Source organism: Acomys minous, assembly GCF_964271855.1.
Source record: "Acomys minous genome assembly, chromosome: 20".
NCBI lineage: Eukaryota > Metazoa > Chordata > Mammalia > Rodentia > Muridae > Acomys > Acomys minous.
The window spans coordinates 18,104,268-18,112,834 of NC_140502.1; positions in this window are offsets into that span (position 1 = coordinate 18,104,268).

Genomic DNA, 8,567 nt, shown 5'->3' on the forward strand with positions numbered 1-8,567 from the left:
TGGACTTGCCTTGTAGACCAGGCTGGCCTCGAACTCACAGCGATCCACCTGCCTCTGCCTCCCGAGTGCTGGGATTAAAGGCGTGCGCCACCACGCCCGGCCTCTCTTTCTGCCCCTTAAATGAGGTCTGCCGCAGATCTCGCAAGAAGTCATTTCCCATCACCTCTCGGTGCATTATTTGAGTTTTAAAATTAACATTAGTTTCACTTAGATAGGGCAGGTATTGGCTTCAAAGGTCAGCTTTGAAAATTCCGGCATGGGGTCATCATCTATTCTGGCAAAGCACGGAAAAGCCGGGGGCCGCAAGGGTCCACAGATCAAGTCCTGCGCGAGTGGAACAAAGTAGGAGTGAAGTGAGGGGGCGTGCTGCAGACGCCGTGGGAATGTTCTAGAACGATGGCAAATGTGTAACTAGTGTCAGCAATTATACACCATCCCCCATGCTCCGGGGGGAGCTCGGGATGTTTCTCTTCTGCCTTTAATCTTTCATGAGAAGCGTGAGTACTTACGGAATGTTCCAGGTTAAGTCTGAAGCAAACGTTTCCTGCCGTGACTTCCCCAAGACCCTGTGTGGACTTAATTGACAGAGGCTAGCTGTTTTTAAATCCTGTCAACAAGGAGAACTAGGGAGAAGATATCTGAGCTAAATGACCAGAAAGGAAAGAGGCGAGTGGGGGGGGGGAGGGGGAGGGGAGGGGGGGTAGCATGAGGGGGCATGAGGCCCACCCCTAGATGAAGACAATATTGGCCCTTAATGGTTGCTGGGGAGGGGGAGCCATTTCCTTGAGTGGTGTGGCCGCTCGTAAATATTCAAGTGGGTTATGAACTGACGCTGCATTCGTCTCATTAACAGAAAATTAAAGGGTGGGTTCAGATGGAGACTCAAGGACAATTTGTTCGAGTGTAAAAGGAAAACACCCTAGGGCAGGCAAGCTGTAAGGCTTGCACCTGCCCCGAGGAAGACAATAGAGAGGATAACCAGCAGGGAAGGCCAGTCACATGGTGTCCCCAAAGCCACATGGGGGGGGGCAGGGGGGCTTTAGGAAAAGAATAAGCAAGCTCAAAGTACCAGGGGGGGGTATTTTATTTTTTGGGGGGGAGACAAGGGTCTCACTGTGTAGGCCAGGCTTAAAATACAAAATGAACAACAGCAAAAAAAAAAGAAGGGGGGGACCAAAGCCTATCAACATATAGTTGCTTAAGCAAGCAGGAGGCTCACCATAAGGGCTGGAGCCCTTTGGGGTCATTAAAAGGAAGCCAGGGCTGGAGATGGCTCAGTAGTTAAGAGCACTGGCTATTCTTTTTATTTTATTTTATTTTTATTAATAAAAATATTTTTATTTTTATTTTTTATTATTATTATTTTTTTCTGGTTTTTCGAGACAAGGTTTCTCTGTGTAGCCTTGGCCATCCTGGACTCACTTTGTAGACCAGGCTGGCCTCGAACTCACAGGGATCCACCTGCCTCTGCCTCCCGAGTGCTGGGATTAAAGGCGTGCGCCACCACACCCGGCAATAAAAATATTTTTAAAAGATTTATTTATTTATTATTATATACACCGTGTTCTGCCTCCATGTACACCTGCAGGCCAGAAGAGGCCATCGGATCACATTACAGATGGTTGTGAACCACCTTGTGGTTCCTGGGAATTGAACTCAGGACCTTTAGGAAGAGCAGGTGGCACTCTTAACCACTGAGCCATCTCTCCAGCCCCAACACTGGCTATTCTTTTGGAGGAATTGGGTTTGATGCCTAGCAGCCGCTTCTGTAACTACAATTTTACACCTTCTTCTGGCCTCTGCATATGAATGTGGTACATACACATACACACAGGCAAAGCGCCCATACACATAAAATTAAAACAACAACAATAATGATTAATAATAACAGCAACAATAACAGTGCCTGCTGGGCATAGTGGCACACGCCTGTAATCTCAGCACTGAGGAGGCAGCGGAAGGAGGGTCTTTGTGAGTTCCAGGTCAGCCTGGTACCTCCTCAACCATTTGGTTGGCCCCAAACATTATATGAAGAAGAAGAAGAAGAAGAAGAAGAAGAAGAAGAAGAAGAAGAAGAAGAAGAAGAAGAAGAAGAAGAAGAAGGAGAAGAAGAAGTTGTTAAGGCCTCTCCTGGGACCATTTATACATGTAGGTGATATTAAATTTCACATCATAAGACATAATACTTCATGTGAAACAGCCTATCATGGATCACAAAAAATAAAAGTTAAAAAAAAAAAAAAAAGGAAACGAAAGAAAAAGAAAAGAAAACCAGGCAAGATGGTTCAGTGGGTAAAGGTGCTTGCATCCAAGACTGACGACCTGAGTTCAATTCCCAGGTCCCAGCATGGTGGAAGGAGAGAGCTGACTTCTGAAAGTGGTCCTCTGAACCTCTGGATTGAGTGCCTTGACAACCCCCTACACACACGCACATGTAAATAAACTAATGAGCCGGGTGTGGTGGCGCACGCCTTTAATCCCAGCACTCGGGAGGCAGAGGCAGGTGGATCGCTGTGAGTTCGAGGCCAGCCTGGTCTACAAAGTGAGTTCAGGACAGCCAAGGCTACACAGAGAAACCCTGCCTTGAAAAACCAAAAATAAATAAATAATAAACTAACGAATAAATAAATAAATGTAATTTTAAAAAGTTAGTAGATACCAAACCACACTCATCAATATGGCTATGTTAAACAAAGTATGTCGGTAGTTCTTAGCCATTCCCAACACTTTTGAGCAAATACTTCCTCTCCCTTGTAGAGCGTCACCGTCGTTTTCTGCTTCTTTCTTCTACTGAGTCTAGAGCCCGTGGTGTCGCCTGTGTAACGAAGGTTCCATGGCTGAGCCATGCTCCAGCCCTCTGTTCAATATTTTAGTTAATATCAGTATGTGTCTGTGAGGGTGGGATTTTAAATGTTCTTGGAGACCGGAAAAGGGTTGTTAGGGATCCCTGAGTCAGAAGTCGTGGGTGCTGGGTACCACAGCGGACTCCTTTCCAAGAGCAGAATACGATCTATACTGGTGCCCTTAGAGCTAAGTGTTGTGAACAGGGAGCTGGGAACAGAATTGAGGTCTCTCTGTAAGAGCAGCAAGGGCAGGGTTGGAGAGATGGCTCAGTGGTTAAGAGCACTGGCTGCTCTTCCAGAGGTCCTCAGTTCAATTCCCAGCAACCACATGGTGGCTCACAACCATCTATAATGTGATCTAATATTCTCTTCTGCCCTGCAGGTGTACATGCAGGCAGAACACTGTATACATAATAAATTTAAAAAAAAAAAAAAAAGAGCAGCAAGGGCTCTTAACCACAGAGCCATCTCTACAGTCCCATGAAATATTTAAAGCACCCTTAAAAATACAGTTAGCCAAGTGGCGGTGGCACAAGCCTTTAATCCCACCATTTGGGAGGCAGAAGAAGGCCCCCCCTTTTTTGTTTGTTTTTAGATTTATTTATCATTATGTATACAGTGCTCTGCCTGCATGTACACCTGCAGGCCAGAAGGGGGCGTCAGATCACATTATAGATGGTTGTGAGCCACCATGTGATTGCTGGGAATTGAACTCAGGACCTCTGGAAGAGTAGGCAGTGCTCCTAACCACTGAGCCATCTCGCCAGCATACTTGTTGTTGCTATTATTGTTGTTGTTGTTGTTGTTGTTTTTGAGACAGGGTTTCTCTGTGTAGCCTTGGCTGTCCTGGACTCGCTTTGTGGACCAGGCTGGCCTCGAACTCACGGCTATCCACCTGCCTCTGCCTCCCGAGTGCTGGGATTAAAGGCGTGCTCCACCACACCTGGCTGTTGTTGTTGTTGTTGTTGTTGTTGTTTTTTAACTGTAAAACAAACCAGTCCATTTCCTGTGTCCAGTTCCAGGATTTTGCACAGGAGGAGGACAAGGCAAGCTACCAGAGACCCGAGGCGGCTTCGTTGGTTAAGGCTCTTGCCACCTAGCCCCACCATCTTGGTTTAATTCCTGGGACCCATGGGATAGAAGAAGAGGAGAGTCGGCATGCCCCAGAATTTTCTCTGGAGCCGGGTGGTGGTGGCGCACGCCTTTAATCCCAGCACTCGGGAGGCAGAGGCAGGCGGATCGCTGTGAGTTCGAGGCCAGCCTGGTCTACAAACTGAGTTCAGGACAGCCAAGGCTACACAGAGAAACCCTGTCTCGAAAAACCAACCAAAAAAAAAAAAAGAATTTTCTCTGACCCTTGCATGCACATGCGCGTGCGCGCGCGCGCGCACACACACACACACACACACACATACACACACACACACACACACACACACACACACACACACACACACATATGAATAAAAATGTAGACCGGGCATGGTAGCAAACACCTTTAATCCCAGCACCTGGAAGGCAGATGCACGCCAGATCTCTGTGAGTTCAAACTCAAGTCTGGTCTACTGTGAGTTCCAGGACAGCCAGGGCTATGTAGAGAGGCTCTATCTCAAACAAAAATTATTACTTTTTAAGGCTGAGTGGTGGTGGCGATGGCGCACGCCTTTAATCCCAGCACTTGGGAGGCAGAGGCAGGCGGATCGCTGTGAGTTCGAGGCCAGCCTGGACTACAAAGTGAGTCCAGACAGCCAAGGCTACACAGAGAAACCCTGTCTCGAAAAAACAAAAAATAAAAATAAAAATAAATTACTTTTTTAAAAATAAAAGTTGGTTGTCCTGGAAGTCACTATGTAGACCCAGCTGGCCTTGAACTCACAGAGATCTGCCTGCCTCTGCCTCCACATCACTGGCAACAAAGGAAGGTACAATTATGCCCAGTTATTATTATTATTATTGTTATTACCAATATTAATTTTGTTATTAACTTATTTTGTTTTTGTTTTGAGATAGTCTCAGTATGCATCACAGGCTGACCTTGAACTTGCAGCAATCTTCTTGCCCCAGTCTCCTGAGTGTAAGGATTACATGTATGAGCTATAACATCCAGCATTTTGTATGTTTTAATGACAATAAATGACTAGTGGGCAGGTGATATGGCTCAGTGCTTAAAGGCGCTTGCTGCCAAGCCTTGATCACCTGAGTTTGATCCCCTGGCCCTACGTGGTGGGAGGTCAGAGGAGAACAGAGTTCCTCAGACTGCCCTCTGACCTCCATGTTTTTACCTTTATTATGCTGCCGCATAAATAAAAATTGAAAATTCAACAAGTAGATTATGAGCTAAGTCCACTAGCACATGCCTGCCATTTCAGCATGTGACTGTCTGAGGCAGGAGGATGTCTTTGAGCATTGGAGGCTAGCGTGCATCCCATAGTGAGATCTGTCTTTACTTTTTATTTATTTATTTAATGTGAGTAGATGTTTTGTCTGTAAGTATGTACATGCACGCCTGGTGCCTATAGAGGCCAGAGGAGAGCAGCAAATCTCCTGGGATGGTTGTGGGCACCGCGTGGTTTCTGGGAATTGAACCCAGGTCCTCTGCTAGAGCAGCCCATGTGCTCTTAACTGCCCAGCCCCCCCGAGAGCCCCATCTTTAAACAGAAAAATTTCATTTTACTTCAGTGCCATGCTCCCTTGCTCTGGCATTCGCCCATGTGTTTCTGAGGAGAAGTACAAAACATCCTCCCATTTACAAGGGAAATGATCCTCTTTGGAGCACTTTCAACCCCCTAGAATAGGAAGCTATGTGTTCACACCCATGGCCCAATGCCGTGCCGTGTGTTCACACCCATGGCCCAATGCCGTGCCGTGTGTTCACACCCATGGCCCAATGCCGTGCCGTGTGTTCACACCCATGGCCCAATGCCGTGCCGTGTGTTCACACCCATCGCCCAATGCCGTGCCGTGTGTTCACACCCATGGCCCAATGCCGTGCCGTGTGTTCACACCCATGGCCCAATGCTGTGCTATGGTAGTGCTCTCATATCACCAAGGGTGAGGACATCCTTGGCAGATCCCTGGGTCCATTCTTAGATGGGGGTGGGGGTGGGACCCAGGTCTGCCTGTCATAATGATCCTCTTCTAGGTTTCTAGGACCCTCTGGATCCTTCTATTTCCCCATTTTCCCATACTTCTCTTACCTAGGTGGGACTTCATTCTTATTCTTTCTAGTAGTTAATGGGTTCGTTGCCTTTCCGGATAAACAGTCCTCTCACCTTGAGTCATCACAGAAACGTCTCCTTGCTAATGCTCATGTTGTTCTGTCTCGGGTCTAGTTATGAGCCATGCTTCTTGAATCTTTTACCTTTTGGTCCAAGGTCGGGGTCTCTGTCCAGCTTGGAACCATGTGGCCCACTGTACTCCACCTTGTGTGGCCACGGTTATAGCCAAAGGTACTGTGTTGGTCCAGTCACTGTTGCTATAACAAAGTATCCGAAGCTGGGTGGTTATAGAGGAAAGAGGTTTCGCCGTTGTGGTTTGAGATAGTTTCTCACTGTGTAACCAAGTTAGCCTGGACCTTGGGATCTGATTGCCTTAGCCTACTGAATACTGAGATTACAGGTATATACCACAACACTTGGCAGGAAAGGGTTTCTGATTGTTTTAAATTCTTTTTTGCCGGGCATGGTGGTGCACATCTTTAATCCCAGCACTTGGGAGGCAGAGGCAGGTGGATTGCAGTGAGTTCAAAGCCAGCCTGGTCTACAAAGTGAGTCCAGGACAGCCAAGGCTACACAGACTTGAACTCCTTTCTTTTTATTTTTTAAATATATTTTATTAATTTATTCATATTACATTTCAATTGTTATCCCATCCCTTGTGTCCTCCCATTCCTCCCTTCCTCCCATTTCCCCCTTACTCCCCTCCCCTATGACTGTGACTGAGGGGGACTTCCTCCCCCTGTATATGCTCATAGGGTATCAAGTCTCTAGAAACCTACAAAAATAACATTATGATGGGCAGATCTGGGCCCAGGGGTCCTGCTCAAACTATGGCACCAGCCAAGGACAATATGTGCAGTAAACTTCAAACCCCTACCCAGATCTAGCCAATGGACAGGACATTCTCCACAGTTGAGTGGAGAGTGGGGTCTGACTTTCACACGAACTCTGGTGTCCCATATTTGACCACGTCCCCTTGATGGGGAGACCTGGTGGCACTCAGGGGAAGGATGGCAGGCTACCAAGAAGAGACTTGAAACCCTATGAGCATATACAGGGGGAGGAGGTCCTCCTCAGTCACAGGCATAGGGGAGGGGAATAGGGTGAAAGCGGGAGGGAGGGAGGAATGGGAGGACACAAGGGATGGGATAACAATTGAAATGTAATATGAATAAATTAATATGGGATAACGATTGAGATGTAGTATGAATGAATTAATAAATAATAAAAAAAAATAAAAGGAAAAATTCATGGTTAAAAAAAAAAAAAGAAATAAGGTCCCGCACAGTAAATCCTCCAGGGGTAACTGCTGTAAAGCCAGCACCCGCCCACCTCCCTCTCACACCCCCCTCACCCCCCCTCCTCCCTCACCCCCCCCTCACCCCCCCACCTCCCTCTCACACACCCCCCCTCGCCCCCCCCCCTCACCCTCACCCCCACCCTGCCTAAAGCTCTTTATCTCTATATAAATGTGGTTCCCAGCTCCCTGAGCCCAACCGGTATATTCTACTCACCCTGCACCAGGGCCACGGCTCTCTCTCTGACAAACACTCTCTCCCCACACTGTAAACAGACAGCAAACCTCCCTTAACCACGAGGTTGGGCTCGTCTGTCCCCTCTGGATGCTCATGTACGCCCCAGCACGTCACCCACAGCCTGGCAAAAGGTAACTTCTCAGTAAAACTTTGGTCCGTCAAACAAGCGAACCATTCTGTTGCCGGCTTCTCAATTTGGAACGTGCCTAATAAAACCAGGGGCATGCGGCTGAGTGCCACGGACTCATAAACCTCATAGCAAGTATTACGGGTCACTGTTTTATTGCTTTTGAAGAAGAACGCATCTCTGGGTGCGCAAGGCTAAGCACAGAAAGGAAGCTAAGTGGGACTCACTGGAGGAGGAGTAGATGTGGGGGAGGGCAAGAGAGGAGGAGGGTCTGGGAGGCAAGGAGGGAGGGGAAACCGCGGGTCAGTCAGGATGTCAAGAGGCAGACAGATCGCTGTGAACTCGAGGCCAGCCTGGTCTACAAAGTGAGTCCAGGGCAGCCAAGGCTACACAGAGAAACCCTGTCTCAAAAAACCAAAACCAAACCAAAACAAACACACACACAAAAGAGCACGATCACCTCTTTAAAAAAACAAACAAAACCAACAAACCAACCAACCAACCAACCAACAAACAAACAAAAAACCAAGCAAACACCAATTCCTACTCGTACCGAGGACCCAAATTTGCTTCCCAGTATCCAATCACAACCGCCTGTAGCTCCAGCTTCAGGGGACGCTGCGCCCCCTTCTGGCGTCCTACAGCACCTGCACACGTGTGGCACACCCGTAGACGCAAATACAAAAATAAAGCTTACATAGAAGAATTGAAGGTGATTTCTCTCTCTCTCCAATTCTCTTCTTTTAAAAGAACATGTGCTTGTCGGGTGCAGTGGCGAACACACGTCTTTAATCCCATCACTCGAGGAGACAGAGGCAGGCGGATCTCTGTGAGTTCGAGGCCA